The sequence below is a fragment of the Ochotona curzoniae genome, unplaced genomic scaffold, assembly GCF_017591425.1.
Source record: "Ochotona curzoniae isolate NIBS_2020 unplaced genomic scaffold, NIBS_Ocur_1.0 scaffold_1852, whole genome shotgun sequence".
Taxonomy (NCBI): Eukaryota; Metazoa; Chordata; class Mammalia; order Lagomorpha; family Ochotonidae; genus Ochotona; species Ochotona curzoniae.
The window spans coordinates 51301211-51327746 of record NW_024467087.1 but is presented as its reverse complement, the minus strand read 5'-3'; the positions used below and the strand labels follow the sequence as shown (position 1 = coordinate 51327746).

General features: G+C 35.2%; 1 non-coding gene and 1 pseudogene across 1 annotated transcript; one reads left to right on the top strand and one right to left on the bottom strand.

The window, feature by feature from the left end:
• The first annotated feature begins 1212 nt into the window (after window positions 1–1212).
• On the top strand, window positions 1213–2839 carry LOC121169130 (annotated as a pseudogene).
• A 19634-nt stretch (window positions 2840–22473) lies between these two features.
• LOC121169552 lies at window positions 22474–22580 on the bottom strand. Its single transcript, XR_005885857.1, has one exon. It is a non-coding gene; the product is annotated as a U6 spliceosomal RNA (small nuclear RNA).
• Between the last annotated feature and the right edge of the window lie 3956 nt (window positions 22581–26536).

Below are 26536 nucleotides of genomic sequence, written 5' to 3'. Positions count from 1 at the left end.
TATTACTTTCACTAATATGGACATTTTAATAATATTGATTCTACCAATCCAGGACCATGTAAATTTCTCCATCATTTAATGTGTTATTCCATTTTAAAAAATATTTTATACTTTTTGTTATAGAGTTCTTCCACATCCTTAGTTAGGTTTATTGCAAGCTGTTTTTAAGTTTCTTCTCTGCTGTTTTAAATGAAACTTTACTTACAAGTTCTTTTACAACCATCGCTTTAGTTTTGTGTACTAAGCCCAGTAATTTATGCTTTTTGATTTTGTGCTCTGCTACCATGCCAAACTCTCATATGCATTCCAATTATCTCTTTATTGAGTCTTGGTTCTCCTATGTATAGATTCAAGTCATCTGTGAACAGATAGTTTTAAATCCCTGTTTCCAATTTGAATGCCTTTAAGTACTTTCTCTTGCCTAAAACCTCAAGCAAGAACTCTGAATACTGTTAAATAGCAGTGGTAAACGTGGACATCCCTGTCTAGTTCCAGATCTAAAGGGAAATGCTTTTAGCTTTTCCTTGTTCAGTAAAATGCTGGCTTTTTTCTTTCTTTTTTTTTTTTTTTTTTTTTTTTTTTTTTTTTTTTTTTTTGGTATACTGCTTACTTCTGTTGTAGAATGATCCTTCTAGGCTTATTTTGCTGGACTCTGCATGGTCCATGCCTGCAGTGAAGGAATCATGATTGGATATGAACTGCACTAGTACAACACTATGGAGGAATTCAATATGGGGCAAGGCCTTTTTGTAGGGGTTGGGGGGATCCCAGAGCCTATGAAACTGGGTCATAAAATGAAATTTTTAAAAAAATGCTGCCTGAATCTAGCATCCTCAAATTTCAAGTTATGTAAGGTCCATAGGTCCTGACACAGAAAAAAAACTGTAGGTTTTATTCCTTGTTGTTTTAATAATAGAAAATACTATTATGTGTACATTTACATAAGTGAACTTAATTAAGCACTTCTATGAGAAAAACGAAAAATGATGTCTTTAATAAAATATCCTGAAGAAAGAGTATAATGGATTGTCAGTTGCACACACAATTTTTTTTTTACTATCAGCAGATTGTTATGTACTGCTTATTACATGTACTATTTGTCTACATTTTAAAATATTTTATTTTATTTTATGGTATAGTTTCATAGGCTCTGTGGTTACCTGTGCCCTTCCCCAATGTCCCTTCCCCATTGATTTCCCTTCTAGCTTTACAATGGATGTCCTTCATGAACAGTCACAAGCCCATCATGCTGTTATTCAAGTGTTTACCAACAATGCAGGCATGGGCATTGTCAGAGAGTCCATCCTCTTACTGTTAAGATGTATTCAATTCTTATACTAGCATTCTGTCTTTGGTCTGTAGGCATAGAGACATACAACACTTTGTCTCTATATTGAACATGTAAGTCCACGCTACACTTGCATTATGTATCTGATAAAATATAGAACCAATGAGCATAGTCCACAACAGGGTGAAAGTAATAAAATCTCATCAATATGAAGTTAACAAGCATGCTACAAGAATAAAAATCAGCGGCCACGGCCGGGAATGGTGTGAGTGGTAAAATGGTGGTGGCGGAGGTGGTGGAGTTCCACAGAACCTAGTCTCTACTTAGCACCGACCGGGAGGCCTCCATCGGACATCCTCCACTCCACCGTCAAGCGTGACATCCAGGAGAATGATAAAGAGGCAGTGCAGGTCAAAGAGCAGATCATCCTGGAACGGGGGTCTCTCCTGGCCAAGACTGGACAGGCTACTGAGCTTGGAGGACTTCTGAAGTGCAACCCTTCTTGAATTCCATCAACAAGGCTAAGGCAGCTCATCTGGTGCGATCTCTTCTTGGTCTGTGTCTTGATATGGAAGCAGCTACAGGGCAGGAGGTCGAGCTATGTTTAGAGTGCATCGAATGGGCCAAATCAGAGAAAATAACTTTTTTTTATGTCAAGCTTTGGAGGCAAGACTAGTGTCTTTGTACTTTGATACCAAGAGGTACCAGGAAGCATTGCATTTGAGTTCTCAGCTGCTGCGGGAGTGAAACAAGATGGATGATAAAGCCCTTTTGCTGGAAGTACAACTCTTACAGAACAAAACATATGCCCTAAGCAATCTGCCAAAAGCTCGAGCTGCCTTAACCTCTGCTCGAACCACAGCAAATATCATCTATTGCCCTGACATGTAGTCAGACATTATCCATGCAGCAGAGGAGAAGGACTGGAAAACCGCATACTCATACTTCTATGAGGCATTTGAGGGTTATGACTCCATTGATAGCCCTAAGGCCATCACCTCTCTGAGGTACGTGTTCCTGTGCAAAAGCATGCTCAGCATCCCAGAAGACGACCAGGCTTTGGTGAGCGGGAAGCTTGCCCTTCGGTATGCAGGGAGGCAGACAGAAGCATTAAAATGCGTGGCTCAGGTTAGCAAGAACAGATCACTGGCAGATTTTGAAAAGGCCCTGACAGATTATAGGGCAGAAATTGGTGATCACCCATTCATCAGCACACGCTTGGCCAAGTTGTCTGATAACTTACTGGAGCAGAATTTGATCCGGGTCATTGAGCCTTTTTCCCCGAGTACAGATTGAACACATACCTAGCCTCATCAAACACTCCAAGGCCGATGTGGAAAGGAAATTGTCACAGATGATTCTTGACAAGAAGTTTCATGGGATTTTGGACAAGGGGGAGGGTGTCCTGATTATTTTCGATGAGCCCCCAGTAGATAAAACTTATGAAGCTGCTCTGGAAACAATTCAGAACATGAATAAAGTAGTGGATTCCCTCTACAACAAAGCCAAGAAACTGACAGAGTTGGGTCTGTAGCTGTCCTTTGGAGAGTGTATGTGGCAGGAGTGAAACCTTGGGGAAAATGCTAGGAGATTGTTTTTATTTTCTTTTTGTTCTACTTTCCCTCGGAAAGTTTGTAAATCCTCATTTGGTGCATTTGTAGTCCAGCTAAAAGGTGTGCCAGTTTTCATGTAATCTTTATTGCCCCAACTTGGGAGTGGGGAAATTGCTTAAAAAGAAAAAAAAATGAAAGAAAAAGAAAAAAAGATTATTCTAAATAAGAGGAAAAAAGGCTTACACTAAAAAAAAAAGAACAAAAATCCATCAAAAGGAGCCCAGAGCGGTAGCCTGGCAGCTAAAGTTCTCGCCTTGCATGCACCAGGATCCCATATGCCAGTTCTAATCCTCCTTCCCATCCAGCTTCCTGATTGTTTCCTGAGGAAGGAGTCAAGGCTTCCCCAAAGCCTTGGCATGCTGCACCAACGTGGGAGTCCCAGAAAAGGCTCTGAACTCCTGGCTTTGGAGTGGCACAGCTCCAGCTGTTGCGGGTGCTTGGGTGTTAATCAACGGACAGATCTTCCTCCCTGTCTCCCATCCTATCTGTATATCTGCCTTTCTAGTAAAAACACTTTTTTTTTTTAATGCATCACAAGAATGGTGAAAATGGGAATCAGAAACATTCTTGTAGAATAGAAGCTGTTGCATAACCCTTGTGTCACTGAAGGGATTAAAATTAACAACTAGACCTTCATTACTCATGACTCATGATATAATGCAAAACAGTTTTGAAATGGACATTTACAATCTCAAGTGTTTACAAATAATCCATCTCTTATGGATGATCAATTGATGAATAAGAAGGACTTCTTGGAGAGATACAAATAACCAGGATGTGCGAAAAGATAATATTTACAGCAAAAAATGATTGTATTTGACATTACAAAACTGCAGATTGAAACAAGAAAAAAACATTTCATAAGAAGATAAACAAAACAACCCCTAACCATATTAGCACTGAGATTTTCGATGTTAGTTACATTAGAGCAAACATGTGGTATCTGACGTTTTGGGTTTGGCTCATTTCCCTTAAGCATAATGGTCTCCAGTTCAGTCCATTTGGCTGCAAAAGGATTGTATTTCATTGCTTTTAATAGCTGCATAATACTTCAAAGAATAAATGAACCACAGTTACTTTAGTCAGTCCTCTGTCAATAAGCATCTAGGTAGTTTCTAAATTTTTGCAACTGTTCATTGGGCTGCAATGAATCCAGGCATATATACCTTACTTTCTCATGTATCACATCCTTTGGATATATTCCCAGGAATGCAATTGTCGGGTCATATTGTAGGTAAAGTTTCAGTTGCTTGAGTATTCTCCATACTGACATCTATAGTGGCTGCACCAGCCTGCAGTCCCACCAGCAGTGGAGTAGGGTTCCTTTTCTCCTGCATTCTCACCAGCAGGTATTGTTGGTAATTTTCTGTATGTGGGTCATCCTCACTGGAGGGAAGCGGAACCTCAGCGTTGACATCTGCTTTGAGATTTACAGATTATTTTATTTACTTTCAAGTAACTCTTTAAAAACACAAAGATTATTTTTTAAAAGTACAGAAAGAATTAGAGAAAATTAAAATACTGGGAGGACACGAAGAATGACAGAATGAGAGTTTGACACTAACATTATGGTAAGATTTTTTAAATTAAAACAAAGAGAATAAAATGAATGCTAATCAGATTTTGAAAAAAAAAACCCTCCATTGAAATTATTAAGAAAACGATTTCACTTAGCAAATTTGATTAATCACTCCTTAGGTGTATTTTGAATGCAAATGTTGATTAATGAGGGAATGACGTCACTAAATCTCCAAGATATTTAGAAAATACAACTTTAGATGATGAAGTCAAAGCTCCATATTTTTTAGATCGCGGAATCAAAACTACACATTTTTTTAAACTTTAAAGCAATATGATACTCATCATTTCACTCTTTTTCATGAAACATGTTTTCAAAATGTCAGATATTCTCATCATTATTTATAAAACAGAAAAAAACATGCATTTCAAATAAAGATTCCCTTTTCAATATTAGATACAAATTAAAATTTATTTGAACTGTATCTTTAAATCTTCCTTTTATATAACTTATCCTGTTTATCTGCCCAGCTTTTTATTTAGACATCAAACAAGACACATAAGGTTTGTCCTTTAAATCAAAATGTATTTGTAAGGGAGTTATGGAATTACAGAGTAAAAAGCTTGGCAAAGGGACTGGCATGGTGGAGTAGCAAGTAAAGCCAATATTCCCTATTGAAAACAGTTTGCATCTCAGCTGCTAAACTGCCCACCAAACTCCCTGTCTTTTCTCCCTGAGAAAAGTAATGGAAAATGTTTAGGAGTCTGTAGCCCGCATAGGAAATCCAGATGCAGCTCCTGACTCCCATCTTCCATCTGGCCCTGTTGTAGCCAGATGGAGAGCGAAAAAACACAAGGAAGATCCCTTCATCTCTCTCTCCCTTTCTGTCACTTTGACCTTCAAATAAATAAATACATCACTTAAAAAAAAAGGTTTAGCATTCAATAATCCAGAAAAAAAAAGCTTTTGAAAATGTAAAAAAACTCTGAATTATTTTATGCCTCTAAGAATTGTCCTAAAATGATACAACAATGCTTAAGTATCCATGCAAGAATTTATTGAAGCTTAGCTGGTATTGATGGTACAGAGGATTAAGGTACCGCTCGCAATGTCAGCATTACATATCAGAACATTAATTCAGAGCACTGATTCAAGTCCTGTGTGTGTATATATATATATCATATTATATATTATATAATTATATAATCATATAATGTATAAATTATATACATATAAACTATGCAATTATATATTTATAATTTATATAAACTATAGAAACTATATATTTATATAATGTATACATTTGTATTGATATATAACTATATAATTATAGTTGTGCTCATCTGCTTCATTGCCAGCAGACGTGAGATGTAGCAGTAAAACAAACTAAGTATATAATTAGAATAGGGAGGAAGTGAGAAAGTATGGGCTGGAAAAAAATGAAATAGAAAAAAGAACAGAAATGAAAGAAATTCCTATATTTTTTCAAAGAGTCAACAAAATTAGCAACTCTCCTTCATTTTTAGAAGAAAAATGAAGTCAATCTACTAAACTCAAGAATAAAAATATGCATCATTTTCAAGGGGAAAAAGTACTGCTGCAATTGGATGATGACAAATTAGAAGGCAATCTGCTCGCTGCGGCAGCACATATACAAATTAGAAGGCGATCTAAAATGGGAAAAATCCGTAAATACTGTTTACCAAGAGTAATTCAATAATGCAATCCAAAATCTGATTACATTTGTAAAAAGTGAAGAGATTGAAATTACAGCCTAGACACTTTCCCCTCCAAAAAAAAATCCCATATGCAAACAGCTTCACAAATAATTTCTGCAAAATATTTGGAAAAAAATTAGCAACAGTTTCACAAATTTCTCTAAACAAAGGACAAGGGAATATTTCACCTATCATTATATATTGTCAATATGATACAGATAGCAATTCCAGAGAAATGCTTTCTAAAATGCAGGCTAATATTTTTTAAATAAAAAAAAATTATTAACAGGGTCAATGTAATTTGTAGACATAATTCTAAGAAGAAAATAATATTTCCCCCAGGCTTATATTCTGTATTAATATAAAATTTTTTGAAGCTACTGCTAACATTTAGTCTGCAACATGTATATGAGACTATTACCAATTGAGGTTAACTCATGCCATGGAAAGCAAAGTTGATTATTACCATAAATTGATTCCAATAATAAATCGCCAAATGAGGGAATGGAAAAGGGCATAGAAGAAAGTAATTACCCAAAAAGTATGATTTCTACTGTTGGTTCAACTTATATGCTTCCCCAATTTTATTGAGGAATTTGAACTGCAAACTGTAAATTAATGCCAAGCAGGCAGCATCTTAATCTAATGGTCACTTCTCTAGTTTGGGCCTTTTGGAAATGGATCAGATTAGATTAGGCCACTAGTGTTTAGCCACTGTGATTAAATCCTGGTGATACCATAAGAAGAGACAATGCATTGATACAGATGAGTATATATACATACTTCTTATGTGATGCTCTCTGCCACATAGAAGGCCATGTTTGGAGATGAAATTTGACCTCCTGCTGGCATTAAAAACGCCTGTCTCCCATACTACAAGGAAATTTTAAGTGATAAGCAATGGAATTATTTGCATGAGATTGGTGAAAAATAGACAAAAAAGATGACTGGACTAAAATTGAGGTCTATAAATGGAAATATATGTTATAAATATTGCCAACAAAACTTTAGCAAGTGCTCAAAGGCAATACAAAAAAATGACTTTTTCAACAATATCAGTGAAACAGCTTATATAGCATATGTTAAAATATAAATTGAGACACAGAGAAAACAACATGAAATGGATCACCAATACAAATGTAAAACGCAAAGTCTGGAACTTCTAGAAGACAGCACTGGAGAAAATTTAAATGACATTGGGTTTAGTGGTGATGTTTTGAATTTGACACCTAAGACACAGTCATGAAAAGTGGTAGATTAGACTCCAATAAAATAAATTAAATTAAAAAAAAATGTTTTTTCTGCCAGGCTAAAGACATTGTCAGGGGCCCGGCGTGGTAGCACAGTGGTTAGGGTCCTCGCCTTGCACACCCGGGATTCCATCCATATGGGCTCTGGTTCTATCCCGGCAGCCTTGCTTCCCTTCCAGCTCCCTGCCTGTGGCCCGGGAAAGCAGTTGAGGACAGCCCAAGGCTTTGGGACCCTGCACCTGCATGGGAGACCTGGAAGAGGCTCCTGGCTTCGGATCGGCATAGCATCGGCCGTTGCGCTCACTTGGGGAGTGAATCATCAGACGGAAGATCTTCCTCTCTGTCTCTCCTCTCTGTATATCCGCCTTTCCAATGAAAAAATAATAAAAATAAATCTTTAAAAAAAAGACATTGTCAGAAAGAATAAATTAAGCTATAAACTGTGAGAAAATATTTTCAAAAGATATTTTGAATAAATACTATTTTTCAAAAATACGTAAGGAATACTAAATCTAACAACATTAAAATATACAACCTTTTTTAAAAAAATGCCTGGCTACATCGATAGTTTGCCAAAGAAGAAATACTGATAACAAATCATTGTACGTGAAAATTTCCCACATCGTTATCACCAGTAAAGTATGAATTAAAACAACACACTATTACAAATGTATTAGAATGGACCGAATCCAGAAAGTTGAGAGCACTACAGTCTGTTGTAAACGTGGCAAAATAGTAACGCTCAGTGATTGTAGGAATAAAAACAGTGAAGAAACTTATGCAACACATTTTGGAGTTTCTTACAGAATTAGTTACTATTATCATGCAATCCACAAATTCACACTCTATTCTAATTACCGAAAGCAACCACAAACTCAAAAGAAGGTAGCTTTGTTTAGAACCACTGAACCTTAGAATACACAATGTAATTTTCGGTTCGAAAGTGTATAAAAACATGGGTTTTAGTATAGATGGACAGTGATATGTTAATCAATCCTAAAAGTAAATCAACTATAAAGACTTGAAGAGACATAGAAATAATAAAATGTTAAGCATTAAGTGAAATAAGCAATCTAAAAAAGCTGCTTGGTGTGACATTCTGAAAAAGGCAAAAATTATAGATAATTATAGATAATACAAAGATTAGTGATGTGTAGGATTCATTGGGAAGATAGTGCTGAATAAGCGCTTCATAGAGAATTCCGGGGCAATAATGGTAATTTGTACAATATTGTTAGAATTAATATGCATTGCACACTTTTTCAACACCATCAAGTACATAATACCAAAAGTAAAACCTACCTCGTGGTGGTGTCAGGTGTCTGTCCTCCATCCTAAGGTGCAGAGACATTTGGGAGGCTGGGTGTGGCGTCTCCCCTTGTCTCCCCCCTTCCCCCAGATACAGGAAGGAAAAAAAAGGTATGTGGAAATGGTGATCTCACCTTGACCCTAATAACCCTAATCAATTATGTAAAAATCTTCAAAAATAAAAAAATAATCAATGATTAAAAAGGAGCGAAACCTAGTATAAATTGACATTTTGGGGTGTTAGTGTATTGGATGAATTAAATGCATCGAAGTAAAGATATTGATAAATGAGGGGGCACACATATGAAGGGGGAAAAAGCATATGGGAAATCTATGTACCCTTATATTTTGTTGAGAAGATAACATTTTTTCTAAAACGGTCTATTATATATTCCTATATACTAAAACTTGCCATTTCGATTCTGAAATTAAAATGATAATGCTGTCATAATCAGTTCAAACTACTGTGATAGAAAATCACTAATTACATAGATTGACAAAATCAGTTTTCACAGTGCTTTAGTCTGCAAAATACAAGATCAGTGTACCTTTAGATATGGTATATGGGTAAGCAATTCTTTCTGGCTTATACACAGTAAACGAAAGCCCTTTGTAACCTCTTCTCTCTGAGAGTGGGTGTATGGGGTAGACAGCTAAAGGACAGCCTTGTTTTGCAGGGTTGCAAGAATTTTAGCTTGTCTAGACTTTAACTAGCTGCCTGGTTACCCCAGAGGAAGTGCCCTGAGTCATATTTCTATATTCTATATTCACATTAAATATATTGTTACCATCAAAATAAGTAAATAAATAAAAATAATATTTCTTTTGGTTGGGAAAGCAGATTTACAGAAAAAAGGAGAAACTGAGAAAAAGGTCTTCCATCCACTGTTTGACTCCCCCAAGTGGCTGCAATGGCCAGAGGCCAAGCTGATCCAAAGCCAGGAGCCAGGAGATTCTTTCGGGTCTCGAATGTGGTTATAAGGTCCCAAGGCTTTGGTCCATCCTTCTCTGCTTTTTCAAGCCATGAGTAAGGAACTGGATCAGAAGGGGAACATCCAGGACACAAACTAGCATCCATAACGAAGGTGGGTGCTTGGAGGTAGAGGATTAACCAGTTGAGCCACTGTGCTGGCCCCACTATCTCTTTAAGGACACTAATACCATTATGAGAAATTCACTGTTATGATATAATTTCAATAGAAAACCCTACCTCTAAATAACGTAATATTGGAGATTTAGGTATCAACATAAGAATTTCGTAGGAACAAAAACATTAAATTCATAGCAAATACCATTTGCAAGCCCTCAAAAATAAACATATTAAGTATAAACCATGTTGCAGAATTTTGTCCTGGAACATACAAAACTCTATTGAATGAAAATAAAGCAGGTTGAAATTAATATGGAGATATACCATGTTTATGAATGAGAAATTCCAACATATTAAACTTTCCAATACTCCCCAAATTGGTATGCCTGTGAAATGAGATTTTCATAAAATTAACAAGAAAATATTGTTTTTAAATGCAAATAGGCATATAAAGAAATATTAAATCATTTGAGAAAAATAAAAAGGAGCAATTTTTAACATTTTTTTTATTAGAAAGATTTAGGGATGGAAGGAGAGACAAAGAGAGTGACAGAGAGATCTCCCTTCAGGTAGTTCACTCCCCAAGTGGCCGCAATGGCCTCTGCTGCCATCTCACACCATAAACAGGGAGGTGGATAGAAACTGAAACAGCTGGATGTGAGCCAGAGCTCACATGGGATACAGATGCTGGCAGGCAGAAGGTTAACCTGTCGAACCACCATGCTAGCTTCAATTTTTAGGTTATTATTGCATAGCCATAATATTGGAAAGTTTTGTTAGTGGAGTCATATATACATAGATTAATGGAAGAGAATCCAGAAGTTATTTTTGAGCTATATTAAACTATAATTGATAAAAACACAGATTTAAAGTGCAAGCCAATTTTTGAGATGCACATCTTTTATAAAATGATCACCATCAAACTAAGCAGCACATCTGTCACTGAATGCTGCAGCATTCCTCTTTGTGTGTCTCTTTTGTTACGTGTCAAACATCCTTTTAATTAGAACCTTGCATCCTTTGATCTGTATTAATAATAATTAACATGCAAAACGTGAGATGAGGTGGTATCTCATTGTGGTTTTGCTTTACAGTTCACTGATAATTTGAGCATTTTCTGAATCACCTATTTACGATTTTTATGTTTTCTTTTGTAGAACTTCTATTCATAGTCTCAGCTAATTTTCTAATTGATACTCATTCTAATCATTTCTTTTTAACATAATATTGGAAGGCTTGACCAGAGCATTTAGACAAGAAAAACAAAGGTATCCAAACTAGGAAGTAAGAATAATTTTCTCTTATCATATATGTAGAACTATTTAGAGAAATAACATTAAAATATAACCTATTAGAACAAATAGATGGATTTCATAAATTGCTGGAATACAAAATTTCATGTAATATTGTATTTCTATACTCAAATAGATTCTGTATTCATGGATTGGAAGAACTAACCGTTTTAAATTGTTCACAGTTCTAAAGGTAGAACATAGGTTAAACACAGTCCATAAGAATACCCTTAAATCATTTTTTTACATGAATAATTTTTTTACTCTCATAATACTGAAATAACTAAAATTCAATTGAAGCTTTAAATGTAAGGCGTGAAACCATGACATTTCTAGAAGAAAATACAGGGATAATGCTTCTTAACTATTCATCTGGTAATGATTTTTTTCCCCAATGTTATCCTACAAACATATTCAGAAGCCAAAATAGACAAATGACAATTGCCTCAAAAAAATGCTATGCAACAAAGGAAAAGCATAAACAGAATGAAAAGGCAATCTAAAGAATTAATAACATTTTTGTGAATCGTAAGTCTGAGAATGAAATAAAATCCAAGAAATATAAGAAACTCAATATCAAAAATTGTTAATTTCTGACTAAAATTTAAAAAACTGTCAAAAAGAAGAATAGCAAAGGAAAAATGACCCTCAATTTAATTTTCATGTCTTACATAAAAATTTTCTTAAAATGGATATTTCGATTCCCACATTTCCTATTAAAATGACTGTTTGAATCACACACCCAGTGCAGATTGTGACTTTCTGCTAATGCATAGCTTGGGATGGCATCAGATGATGGGTCATAGATGAGTGTTGCTACTTCCATGTGGGAGACTGGGATTGATCTGCCTTTCTCAGTTTGAGTTTGGGCCAGAGAAGGAAGTTTACTGGACATCTTTTTGTGTCTCGCAGCATTCGTCTTTCTTTAAAAAAAAAAAATATATATATATATGTATATTCTTTTTTTTTTTAGACTGTCTATTACATGGAGCCTCCACAGCACTAACATTTAACTTACTCTTTTTTATTTTTTTAAGAATCTTACACAGTTGATTAGGGTACAAAGGATCAAGGGCTACAGGAAAGTGGGCAATACCATTTTTTCCACACTAATATTATCATTTTCCGCCTGTATCTGGGGTTAGGGGAGAAACAAAGGGAGAAGCCCTACCCAGCCTCCCATCCATCCCAGGTCCCCGATGTGGGGCATTCTCCCAGGGTCCTGCTCAAGCAGTTTTGATAGTTCAACAGCTCTGGATTGCTGCCAATCTCACCATTCCAATCAAGATGAAACATTCAGAATCCGCTGGCTGACACAGTCTCTTCATGATTGGGGTTCTGAGATCAGCAGTTGGATTGGAGGGATCTCCAAAGAAACTTCATCTGAGATCATTCTTATATATAAGTGTAAAACAAAACTCTAATGTTTACATAACATAGAAGCAAATTTTTAGAACCTAGCACTTTCTGAAGAGTTCTAATGTATGAAACCAAAATCACCTTCGTGTGCATTAACATTTACACTAGTAATAAGAAAATCAGTGTTTGGCCAAAAACTTGTCTATCAAAGCTTATAAGTGCTTTATTTATTATAGCTAACAGCTTGAAATGTGTGAACTATCAGTTGATAAGTCACCAGTTAGGCAAACTGTTACTCAATTATCTAATTGAACAGTATTTACCATAATAAGGTAAGCAAAATAATGATGCATTAAACATGTTTGGTAAAATCTCAATGGCAATATGAAACTTCACAAATCTGTATGCTTTTTTATTCCATGCATAAAATGTTCTTAAAAAGTATTGATCTGGAGTATGGTTGCCAGTGATTAAGAATAGTAGGATGAAGAAGTAAGATTGGGGGATTCTTTTTTGGGTGAAAGGAAGGAAATCCATATGATTGTAAAAGGGTTCTTTATCCTGATTTTGAGGGCCGTTAACAGAATCTACATATGGGGTGGTGTAGCAAGTTAAGTCACTGCTTGACATCACCAACATCATTATTAGACTGCTGTTTGAAGTCCCAGCAGTCTTTCACTTCCCATTCAGTTGTCTGCTAAGGTTTTAGGCACTGGATAATGGCCCTTTTCCCCTTTGGGAAAGACCAGATGGAAATTCCTGGCTCCTTGTCTCACCTGCTCCAAACCTGGTTGTTGTGGCCATTTATAGGTGAATCAGCAGATGATTCACCTCCCTCTCTCTCCACTGCTCTGCCATTCAACTAAACACATTCTAATAAAATAAAATAATAATCTATATAGATTATACACCAGCTTAGAATGATACGTATGTTAAATCCACTATCAATTTCTTGGCTTTGATATTGTACTATATGTAACTGTGTACATAAAAAGTTCAATCATTGAGATAAGTTGGTATAGAGTAGCCAATAAAGTTATGTACCATTGTTGAAACCAGATGTATCAATATTTACAACTATAAAGATATCAAAGAGGGTAGAATATGTAGATCATATGAAAGAACATGAAAAAGTGGTTAATATCATTCACCAGTAAGAAAATGGGAAGCAAAATACTGCTCGGTTTTATCTCCATGCTGTATTAAAAAGGCTAAAATTAAAATGCCATACATATTTTAAAATGCTTTAAAAGATGTAGAGTTTTCATATGATGCAGGTGATTATTGAAACTGGTAAATCTGTTCCAAGAAAGGTTTGATGGTTTCTTACAGTATTAAAAATATATACTCATCTGAGAGCCTCCTCTTGAGAAGGAAAGGATCCATTTCAAGTTACAATTTGGAAGTTCTCAGTTCACTAGTGGGTGCTCCATTATTTTGGCATCTGATGGAGGTTGGCCAAGTGGATCAGATATTGAGGAAAGCTCATGCAGAAACAGAAAGAAAAGCTAGGCTGGGCTTGGCTTAAATGAACAAAATCCTCTTAAGGTCTATCTTCTGAGGGCAAGTCTACAGTAATCTAAAGACCTCGCACAAGACCCATGTCTTAGAATTGATAAGTAGATGAGGCCTCTACACTTAACCTATCTACTCTTTTTTCTTGAAACATTTATTTATTTATTATTGAAAAGGTACATCAGATTTACAGAGGTGCAAGAAACCGAGTCCTCTGGTTCAGTTCCTTTAGTCCTCTGGTTCAGTTCCCAAATAAATGCAACAGCCATAGCTGAACCAATCCGAAGCCAGGAGCCAGGAGGTTTTTCCAGGTCTCCCACATGGGTGCAGGATCCCAAGGCTTTTGGCCATTCTCTACTGTTTTCTCAGGCCATAAGAGGAGAGCTGGATGGGAGGTAGAGCAGCTGGGACACAAACCAGTGCACTTATGGGATGCAGACACTTTCAAGGCAAGGAATTAGCTATTGAAACATCATGCTGGACCTTAATCTATAAATTCTTGACAATATAGTCAATTAGAGTTTCAACATCTACCTTAGCTTGGGGAGCCATGTTCTGGTACAATCATTAACACCTATAATGATGTCAGTTCATGAATGAGGCACAATAAGAGATTAACACTGGTAGTTAATAAGACAATGGGACAATATAAAAACATATTATAATAAAAGCTATTTTTCATTTAATATTTTTCAGACTACAGTTGAACATGGGTACATGAAAACAAAGAGACTGTTCATAATTCAGGACCATTGCACCTTCATAACAGAAATCAACTTTGATATATTCCTTTTGATATATTTAGTATAAAATGGAATGAAGTATTGATAAATGTAGAAGAGGCATTATTACAGATGAAGAAATCCATTCTGAAAAATTTAAATTCAGCATTGCTTCATTAATGGGTCAATATAATAAAGATAAATCTACCAGGATAGATTAAAAAGTCAATGGGTGATAAGAGTTGGTGTTTAGGGTGGGGACAATACTACTAAGATTCAACACAAGGCAATTCTTTGGATCAAAATATTAATTCAATATCTTCACTGTAGTAGCTACACAAGTTGATGTATTTGTTAATTTATCTTGAACACTACACCAAATATATAGATTTATTTTGTTCTGTTAATTTAAAAACATGAAACTAGTGACCACACATAGGTGGTTCCATATTTTGGCCATATTTTTACTCTCTATTCTGTCAATTAAAGTGAAAGTCAACATTTATATTAATGCTACATTATTTAATTCTGCATACTTAGAGTAAATATTGAAGTTAGTGGGAATTCTCTTTTTTATTTTCCTTTATTGGCAGTTCAACATACCTTTTAGAATGTGTTTGTTATGGCATATGAAAAATGCTTTTGGAAATTTTATGAGGAATTGTATTGACTAAAAATGAATTTGGGTAAAGCTTCATATTTATACATTGCTTAAATTGTAGATAATGTAATTTTGCATTTAGTTTTAAGAAATAATACAGAGAAACACTTGATCTTTACTCAGAAGATAACATATAAAACATTTACAGAAATTTTCTAAATTGATAGTGTGAGAAACTCCAAAAAGCCTCTTGGGATTTCACATGTGAAAATTACATTTTAAAAAACCAATCTTTTGAAGTATCCAGAAATTATCCTAAGAGCAGAGAGCAAACAGCCTACTCAATCTTGATGAGAATTGTCAGCGTCTGTGTCACCTTTAACTGCATCTATTTTCTCCACTTGTCTCAATATAGCTTCCACTCAGACCAGAAAAATAGGACTAATTTTCCCATCAGCTTACATTTAGGAGGCAGTTCGTGGCCTTGAAGCCATTTGGTGAGTGAACCAGCAATGGAAAATCTTTCTTATCTCTCTCTCTCTCTCTCTTTTGCCCTTCAGATAAATAACATGCTTTTCCTTTTTTCCCATCTTAAGCCCAAGAGTATGCCAAGCCAAACCCAGAAGTCCAGAACTCCATCCAGGTCTCTCATGTAGGTATCGGGGAATCCAAGTATATTGTTATTGCCTAGAGCTAAAAATCAGTCAATGGGGAAATGGGGCAATGTCTCTCAATGATATTGGAGTAGCTTTAAATTTGCAAATTACCCCCACATCCCATATCCAGTGTCCTCTAACAACATATACATTTGTCAGAATCTGTAAGACACATCTAACTTCTCCTGTTAATAACTCATATTAGCATAAGCATGTAGGTAGGATCAATCAGATGCCCATCAGTGAATTGATAATGAAAATGTGGCATATACACACCGTATGATTCTATTCAGAGCCATAAAAACGGATGAAATCTTGTCTGTAACAAACTGGATGCAACTACAAACCATCATGCTTAGTGACATAAGCAAGCTCCAAAGACAAATATGTGTTTTCCCTGATCTGGCAACTAACATGCAGATCAAAAAATTGCAATGTTTATGAGCAATATTGACATTTTGATATCTGATGACTGTTTACAACCTTTGTCTATGGTTTTGAGTGATATCAGGTGTTTTTTTTTGCTTACTATGTGTTGGAATCTTTGGCTAACGGGGTGTTAAGGCTGTGACTGCAAAGTGAAATGAAATGAAATTAAATAATTTTAAAATTAAAGAGAGAGAAGGAAAGAAAGGATGAGGAGGAGGATGAAAAGTAGGAGGTGGGAAGGAGAAAAAAGAGAAGCAAAGGAAGAAAAAGAGGAGGAGAAGAATAGGAGGAGGAGCAAGAAGAGGAAGACAAGGAAGATGAGGAAGTAGGACCAAGGATGGAGAAAGCTGCTGGCGCAAGGGGAACTTTGAAAGGTATCACTCTGTTACTAAATATCTATTGTGAAATAGGTGAAATTTGTGACTTCATATAAATAAAACGAGTTATAAAACATTGTGTTATTTTGGAGAGTAATGACAGTGTAAATAAGTTAGTCTTATGATGATCATGTCTTTCTATAAATGTGTTTTAAAACCCATTTATACTCTGTGCTTTAAGTAGGTGAAATTGATGGAAGGTGAAGTTATCAGCTAACCTGGCATATAAAATACAAATATTGATAAAAGAAAGCATAGAGATATGCATACATAACTGATTTAATGGAAAAAAGTGTACAATGCTATCTTACACATGCTATTTTTAAAGTTAAAGCACAGAACAGTTCAATATCATAGGATGCCTTTTGTCTCTCAAAGACAAATAAGATTCCTTTCACTTGTTTATTTAATGGCTGACACTGCTTATTTATTCTCCATTTCTGTGTTGTTATTGTTTGAATAAATTTATGTAAGTGTAATATTATGCTATGTAAATTTTCAGTTAATGATTTATGGTTTATTTTTTTAAAAAGCGAGGGGCACACATACACACAGAGACCAAGAGAGGGACACGTGGAGAGAGAGAAATCTTCCATCTGCTGATTCACTCTCTCAATCCTCCCAACATCTAAGACTGGCCCAGGCCAAAGCATGTAGTGTGAAGTTAAATATGGTTTACAACATGGATTGCAGCGACCAAAGTCATTGAAGGAATATATGTGATCTTTCATTTATATTACCAATACAGTGAAATGACTTGTTCAAGGATGTTTCCAACTACTTGTACTGTCTTTCAGAAACATGAAAATGGTAATTTGCACAAATTTTTGTAGTATTTTGTATATTGTTTAGAGCTAGTTATATATTCTGCGTATGTGTGTGTACTCATAACGGTTCTTAATAAATTGGTCAACAAAAACTAGAAAGATCAATGAAACACTGAGTTGAAAAAAATACGTTTAATTTTAAGGGAAGAAAGAGTATTTATTCGGGAGGTGGAGTTTTTCACTGACAGATTTATTCTACAACCGCCCATTACATTTGGACCGAAGCCCAGCTACATTGTGAAATCATGAGTTAAGATCATAATACAGATCTCACTTTTGAATGGCAAGAACATAGTTACTTCTGCCATTACGGGAGTCCAGTGAATATCTACATTAGCAAGAAGCTGGAACACGACCTGTAACTGACTTGGAATTAAACCCAGGTACTTTGAATTTGGACATGGGCTCCCTTACATTTAGGCTTAATGCCTACTCTGAAATATTTGATATTTGTTAACAATAATAATAATTTACAATAATTTAGAAAATCATTGTTTTCTGTGATGAATCCAGACTCCCCAGAAATTAAGGAAGCTGGAATTTATTGACAGTGTCGGAGCAAGAATTACATTTTGGGTGGATTTGGGTGCATGAGACTATAGTTAGTTGTGCCAACATTTCCTCTGGTTCTATGAATGACATAAAACACTTGGCATGGATTCTGGTAATTTTGTCACCTATTCAGAAACAGAAGTCCAAAAGAGGCTTGGTGTGTTTTACTAGAAAATAGAATAGTGTTTACAGCAGTGTCTCATGTATATTTCTCATAGGATTTAGCAACTACAAAGAGGATAGCAAGTCTGCCAGCCTGTTGAAGTTCTGTGCCAGTAACGCATAGGCAGTTGAGTACAAACAATTTCTCTGGTACAAGCACAGCAGATGCTAAAATAGCAAGGAGTTTAGGAAATTCTTAGGTACTAGAAATCTTTTACATGAAAAGAATAAATGCCATATGAGAATACTGTAGAAATCATTTTGATGCTCATCCCCCCTCACTGTTTCTTTTATTTCTTTGTTCCACCCCTGCACTTCCAACATGTTTTATGTTCCTATTGCTTGTTTACAGTAATTAAACTGTAAACAGCTGTCTTCTGTGCAACATTCATTGATAGCTTGCATTGTGACACCAACACTAGAACAACTAAAATTAAAATGTTAAATTTTTCTCTTCCTGTTTATCACATCTAGCTACATTTTAAGTGTCTAAGCCAAACCAATTATTGTTAGCAGCTACTTTGATTAATTCTCTCATCTACCTCAGGAAAAAATCACTAATGCAGTTCTCAAAATGTCAAAATCCTGCAATGTACATTAAGGCAGAAAGTAAATTTGTTTCTTTCCATAAAAAACTTCAGTAGTCTCCCAACATCTTTAACTAAAATAGTAAGTAGCTTGACATCTCTCATATCCCCACCAACAAACAACATGGAGAAAACAGATGAAAAAGAATGCATTAATAAGCTAAATCACATTGATAATGTCCAACGTAGTAATTCAACCATGGATTATATAATAAAGTTGGTAACAGCATTCCCACTCTCTGTTTTTTTTTTTAATCTCTATAAATGCCATTGTAATTACTGAGGCTTATGCCAAGAAAATTAGACAATATACAAAAAAAAAAAAAAGCAACAAGTATGTGATAAAAACAAGGAACAATCCTCAAAAGAAAATGAAAAGAGACATTTAAGTTTTGTTTTGTACAGAGCCCGGATTCCTTTACAGCATGCACTTACAATTTGAAACTTTCTATGAGAATGAAACATATTAAAGCAGAGCATTTCTCCTGAAACAGCGGAGTAGCCTAGTGGTTTGAATCCTTGCCTTGCATTGCACCACGACCCCAAATGAGAGAGGTGATTGATGTTTCGGCTGCACTACTTCCCATCCAGCTTCCTACTTGTAGCCTTAGGAAAGCAGTAGGAAAATGGTTCATGTAGTTGGGACCCTGCACTCATGTGGCAGACCTGGGAGAAGCCCCTGATTCCTGGTTTCAGACCAGTTCAGCTCTAGCCATTCTAGCAACATAGGAAGTGAACCAGCAGACATAAGATCTTTCTCTGTCTATTTATCTTTCAGTATATCTGCCTCCACAATAAATAAATAAATAAATAAATAAATAAATAAATAAAATATTTATTTTTAAAATAAATCTTTAAAATATTAAATAAAAAGTGATCTTTTTTTTCAAAGATTTATTTTATTTTATTGGAAAGTCAGATATATGAGAGGAAGACAGACAGAGTGGAAGAGCTTCCGTTGATTAACTCCCCAAGTGATCAAAATGGCCAGAGTTGCACCTATCCGAAGCTAGCAGGCAGGAGCTTCTGCCAGGTCTCCCACATGGGTATACAGTACCAAGACCTTGGGCCGTCCTTGCCAGGCCACAAACAGGGTGCTGGATGGGAAGCAGGGCCTCCGGAATTAGAACTGGCGCCCATATGGAATCCTGGATCATGCAAAGCCAAGACTTAAGCTGCTAGGCTACCATACCAGGCCCCAAAAGTGATATAATTTTAACAGATTTTGCCCACCTAAATTTTTGGGTACTTCACTTTTGTATATAGTAAGGATAAATATTGGCTATGCTAAATATAGGTTGCTTTTCTATATACTGGATTTGAAAGAACAGTTTTATTTTGTGTGGAAGAAGGTATCCCTGGATCTCTACATATCAGTAAAAGCAATTAATTTGAATACTGAAGTGTGTGAATTTGATAGTTAAATGAGTTATTTTGACTTAGGACATCAACTGATGCATAAATGTTCTCATAAACAATTATTACCGGATTGCCTTGTAAACATGATTAATTATCTCAAGGTTCTAGTTCACAGTTTCCCCCCAATGGGTTCCATGCCATATATTCATAAATCATGGTTCGGCACAGAGAGATTAATAGGAGATATTACTAATATTAAAAGATTTATGTTCAGAAAAGTATTATAACATTGTGTTATATTTTGCAAATACAAAAGAGTTTGTTTAAAAGAAATGAAAAATAGTTTGCTCATTTTAAAGTACCTATCGTTAAACATCGTTAAACAGAGGAAGCCCTTGGAATCATTAGTAAAAATAATACCAAAGCTCTGCTTCTTAAGACACATTGATCATTGATATAAACTCTTTACTATTTATTACATATTGTTAGTAATTTAATTTCTAATGATTATAGTTCTTCACTAATGTATTATTTGTTAGAGGATACCAATCACAAGTATCTAAAAGTGCATTTAAGAAGTCTGATCTTAAACACAAGTTTGGTGTTAGTCCTACCTATTCGCGGATTGTTTGCTTTTCAGTCTCAACCCTGTCTCCTGACTCCCCAAATTCTATTAACTTGCCACTAATCATAGCATTCAACAACAACAAAAAATTGTTACAAAGTCACATTATCACTCTGCAATATCAACATGAGCTAAAAGCAACAAACATATCCCAAAGTAACCATTTTATTCTTCTGTTTTATTTTGTCTTTAATATCACTTTCTTTTTTTCTTATTAGTTGGCTTATTTTGCTAGCCAAAAGTGGTTTCCTATTGTATCTACTTTGTGGCAAAAGAATTCTTTCCTTTTCGGAAAGGCTGAGTTGTGTTTCATGGTGTATGTACACAACATTTTCTTTATCCAATATTCAGTTGAAGAACATCAGGATTTATTAAATATGTTAGATATTGTTAATTGAGCTACAAGAAAGACAAGGGTAGGATTTTTCTCTCATATGCTGATTTCATTTCCTTTGCATATAAATTCCCAAGAGTGGGATAGCTGAGTCATATCATTAATGTGCTTTTGGATCATTGAGTAGTCTCCATTCTATGTAATTCCAGACAAAATGCCTGACATTTTTTCTCATATTTAGAAAACAAAATATGTTAAAACTCATATGGGAAACAACAGACCGTAAATGGCTGAAGTATTCTTAAACATCAGAAGCAAAGCTGGAGGCATTACATCAGACTTCAGGATATGCTACAGGGAAGTTAAACTGCCTGGTAGTAGCACAAGAATAGACATGCAGGTTAATGCTGCACAGTAAAAATTCCTCTTCCTCTCTGTACATCTGATTTTGCAATAACAATAAAATAAGTCTTAAAAAAAAAAAAATGAGGGCCCAGCATGGTGACCTAGTGGCTAAAGTCCTTCCCTTAATCGCGCCTGGGATCCCAGTTGTAATCCCAGCAGCTCCACTTCTAATCCAGCTCCCTGCTTGTGGCCTGGGAAAGCAGTCGAGGACGGCCCAAAGCCTTGGGGCCCTGCAGCCGTGCAGGAGACCTGGAGGAAGTTCCTGGCTTCTGGCTTCGGTCGGCATAGCATCAGCCGTTGCGCTCACTTGGGGAGTGAATCATCTGATGGAAGATCTTTCTCTCTGTCTCTCCTCCTCTCTGTATACCTGACTTTCCAATAAAAATAAATAAATCTTTAACAAAGTCCCAAGAATTAGCTCACATATTTATAGCCAACTAAGTTTTGACAAACAAATTGAAGCCAATCCAGGGAGAAAACTGTCTTTTCAACAAATTGTGTGTGAAAATTGAATCTACATGTGCAGAAATAAGAATCAGACATCTATCTGCACCTTTTACAAAAATGAACTCTAAATTGACCAAGGATCTAACTCTACAACCCAATACTATCACATAACTAGAGCAAAATAGCAAGGAAGCTCTCCAACACATGGGTGCAGGCAAAGACTTCTTAGAAACTACACCAGAAGCACCAACAAGAACTATTTGTGCAAGTTTTTGTTTTTTCAAATTGTCCTTTTTATTATTGAGTAGCAAATTTTCTTTATATAATCTGCACACAAGTCGCTCACAAATTTGTTGAAGTTTTATCCCCATTCTATGTTATATTTGTCATTTTCTCAAAGTATATTAATATTCTTCAAAATACATTTTCTTCTTTTTTTTAAATCTGGAACTCTTCACAAATTTGTGTGTCATCCTTGTACAGGGGCCATGCTAATCTTCTCTGTATCGTTCCAGTTTTAGCATATGTCCTGCCGAAGCGAGTACCAAAATACATTTCCATGAAATACCATTTATCTACATGTTGCTTTTAATTGTCACTAGAAGTCCAATGCGCTATCCATTGCGCCACAGAGCCACCTTACATGTTGCTTTTAATTGTGACCTTGTTATTGTAACTGGGAATCCAATGCCATACATAAGGTACAAGACACATTACCTTTATTTTCTTTTAAGAATTGCATAATTTTAGCCTTTTTTTAAAATTTCATTTTATTTATTTATTTATTACATTGCATTATGTGACACAGTTTTTTAGGCACTGGGATTCCCCCTACCCTTCCCAATTTTAACCTTTAAACATATTGATATATTTTACATATGGTGTGAAGTGAGGTTCTAATATATTGTCTATTTGCATTTGGCTGTACTGGTAAATAAACAATATTTTATGATACACACATGTTTTTTCCATTGAATTATTTTGATGTCATTGTAAAAAGTTAATTGAATGTGGATTTCACACATAATTTTACTCCAAATTCAGTATATATTTTGATCGCATTTTCCATGCTCTTTTGAATGTACCCTCATTATGAGTAGCTTTTCAAAATGTCACATGAGACAAATTCTTCTTCAAGTCTTCCCTTCAAATGCATAGGATCTTATTTTTTACCATGATGAACTGACTAATCATATTTTATAACTCAGGAAGCTCTGTTATAAAATGAATTTCATCGATTGCTTTAAGCAAAACTTTTATATATAGGGCTTTTTCCATTAAGAGAATTCGAAACTAAGTCATATAACAGCAATGTTCTGTGAAAGTTCTTTGAAGAGCTGAGACGTAAGTTATTTGGTGACAACATTCTAGTTATATCACTTTCTGATAGCTTCAAATCAGTTTGTCCCTTTAAGAGACAAGGGATATTGTTGTTTAGTTGCTATAGTTCCAAGGATTCTACATTCCAAATCTAAAGCAGATCAGAGTAAAGGGGAATGACAGTAAATAAATGTATACTGTCCTGGGCAATCTTCATCAACTTATGGACGTTTAATAGTTTAGCTGAGTGATTTGACCTTCAATGATTGCCAGCTTCTGTTAATTACTAGAGTGCTGAAAGTTATTTTGACTTTTCCTGGCTAGCTTTGTAAAACAGTTCATGGAATAATGAGTTTCTAGAGGTTCTCACTAAACCAATTTAAATGTCTTCCCCTGGAAACATAAATTTTGAAGTTATCAAGAACAACAATATATGTAAATAGGTATATGTTTAGATGTGACATATAATTATAATACAGAAATCTCAAAAATGTGAAATAACTGTGTAAGCAAGAGGCAAATGATGTAAGTAGCATAATAGCATTAGTTATTTTACCAACAGACATTAGGAGTATTATATTTTCTTTGTCAATTACATCAACATTTATTTTCCAGGATATTTTCCTTTTAATATGTGTTCTCAAAATTATTGACATAAATTATTATAACAGTTAATATAATTACTTGTTAAAGACTCAACTATATGAAGAGGCTACAAAATATTCATGAATATCATTTTTTTCTAATAATTTTTAAGCTCTTTGTATGTCACTTTTTAATTCATAATTTTCATATTTTCTCGTTAGTTTTTCTTGATAAAATTTGAAACTTCAGTTCTGTTTGTCTTGGTTTGTATATGGTTGACTGTCCAAAAGTTGGAATCTTAGATTGAAAGATAATCATACTGAAAGGTGGTAGGACCTCTGATCGGTGGTGTCCAATACTGGTGATTTGTTCATGAATGGCTTTACAATTGTAGTAAAACAGTTCCTAGCATGTGGGCTAAGTCTTACAGATATGGATTTGTTCACAAACCACCAGTTTTGCATAAAACAATTGGTCTTCCTTCCCCATCTCTTGGCATCCTTCCCCACTATGTGGTCTCTTTCACATGTGCTCCTGCCACTTGACACAGTCTGTACCTATAATGTAACACAAACAGGTGGCCCATGACAGATAACTGTACCATACTGTCTGGATTTTCCAGCCACTAGAACAGTGAGCCAAATTAGCCTTTTTTCTTTATGTGTAATCCAGAATAGGGTATATTATAGCAATAGAAGATGTAGTAAGGCAATACCCATTTTTCTTTGTTCATTTACTTATTCTTTCATCTTTGATTTCATTTAAGTTTTTCCATACGTCTTAAGAGTTTACTTCCTCCTTGAATTATTTTGTGTAATACCTAATATACTGGTAGTTCAACTTTCTGGAATGCTTTCCTAATTAACGTAAATTCAAAATAATCCTTTAGGTATCATGTTTGTTTTCTGGGAAAAAAAAAAGGCTTTGTTACATAATATTTTATTGAAATTTAGTGGCGTATTGGGATAGAGGCAAAATAAACACTGTATTCATAAAGTTTAACAAAAATAATGTAAAAAGTGCAATTAATGGGAAGGATATTACAGAAAGTATTTTCTTTATTATTTCAAAGCCCACCAACAAAACTCTATTATACATTTTCCCCAGATTTTTCTTGAAATATTTTGGAAAATATTCTGCTACTAAAACAAATTCAGTTTATTAAGGAAATATGCTATGATGTAAAAAGCTTGAATATTATAAGTAGATGATGATACTGGCAAGAAAAGTATGACAGGGGCCTGGCACAATGGTTCAGTGGCTGAGCCCTCACCTTACATGCTCCAGGAACACATATGGGCACCAGTTCATGTTCTAGCTGTTCCACTTCCCATCCAGATCCCTGTTTATGGCCTTGGAAATCAGTAAAAGATTTTGCAAAGCCATAGGACCCTGAACCTACTTGGGAGATTTGGAAGAAGCTCCTAGCTCCTGACTTCAGATCAGCACAATTCTGGCTGGTTGTGGTCACTTGGGGATTGAACCAGCAGACAGGAGACCTTTGTCTATACCTCCTTCTCTCTGTAAATCTGCCTTTCAATAAAAATAAGTAAATCTTAAAGAAAATAATAACATTATAAAGTAAAGTTATTTAAGTTTAATCAAGAACTACTTGAAAAGATATGAGTAGATTGAGGAAAATATTCCAAGGATGACAACTTGCAGATTTAGCAACAATTGTTATCACCGCTCCATCTCCTGAAAGGGCAAAAGGCTGACTTAACAGCTGGAACCGTGAGATTTGTAGCTGAGAAGAGATCCTCACAAAAAATAATAGTAATTAAAAAAAAAATCTCTGACGTTAGGGGATTCAAATTTACCATACCGGGAAACTCAGCTTTCACATCCTCCTATAGAGACCCCAGCAAACAGGAGCAATGTCATGTGTTACACAGGGCACCAAGAGCTGAATTTGAAATCTCAATGAGCATGACATTGCTTAAGTAGTCATAGTACAAAACAAATAAGGCGGAGCCCCAAGGACATGTCCTGGATGGTGACAGAGAGGACTGCCCATTGTTTTGGAAAGGTAGAAGCCCAGATTCCATATTATGTGACATTAATATCCCTGTTTTCAAGAAAAATAGTATTTATGTTTAGATGTAAAATATCTACATTAAAAATAAATATAAAATGATGTTAAAATAATTATTTTTGTAAGATTTATTCATTTTTTAAAAATTTTTACTTCTTCTTATTATCATTATATGGTACAGTTCCATAGGCCCTGGGATTTCTCTTATCCCCTCCTCAATTCCCTCCCACCTCACTGAGTTCCCCTATGTCATTACTGTAGTTTAGTTCTTCATACACAATCATATGTTCATTATTATGGCCACGGAGAGTGACAGAGAGTCCAGCATCCTGTTGTCAAGATATAGTTAACAGTTTCATTGGGAGTCCATCTTTGTCTGGAAGTAGAGATGCATACTGCATTGTATCCTCACATCCAGATATGATAGTCTCCATTACACAGTTACTATATATCCCCTTAAATTAAAAGGTTTATTCATTTTTTTTAATTGGAAAGGCAAATCTACAGAAAGAAGGAAAGATAGATATTCTATCCGCTGGTCCACTCCCCAAGTGGCCACAA